This window comes from Penaeus monodon, chromosome 22 (genome assembly GCF_015228065.2).
Source record: "Penaeus monodon isolate SGIC_2016 chromosome 22, NSTDA_Pmon_1, whole genome shotgun sequence".
In the NCBI taxonomy this organism is placed as follows: domain Eukaryota; kingdom Metazoa; phylum Arthropoda; class Malacostraca; order Decapoda; family Penaeidae; genus Penaeus; species Penaeus monodon.
The window spans coordinates 10655206-10655458 of NC_051407.1; the positions used below are offsets into that span (position 1 = coordinate 10655206).

A 253-nucleotide genomic window follows, 5' to 3' on the forward strand; every position below is an offset into this window, starting at 1 on the left:
GCGTCATAAATCCCGAACATCTCACCAAACAGCATCCATTCCCAACCATTACCTTCCCCGTAATCCGGCGTAATCCAAAGATCGAGTCTCCTTTCCCTCGCGACACATGTATCCTATCGGGAAGCGCAGACGACGTCCTGGGAAAGCGGACGTTCTTGATCGATTGCGCAATCCGTCCTCCTCCCATCAGCTGTTTAGTATCGGTTACGGATAATTTTCATCGATGTCTCCCTGTCTTCTCATTCTTCCTTTA

General features: G+C 49.4%; 1 protein-coding gene across 1 annotated transcript in view; it reads left to right on the forward strand.

The window, feature by feature from the left end:
• LOC119586935 (putative neural-cadherin 2) overlaps window positions 1-253 on the forward strand; it is a gene marked incomplete at its 5' end in the record, with an annotated part of 72205 nt that overhangs the window by 27991 nt on the left and 43961 nt on the right.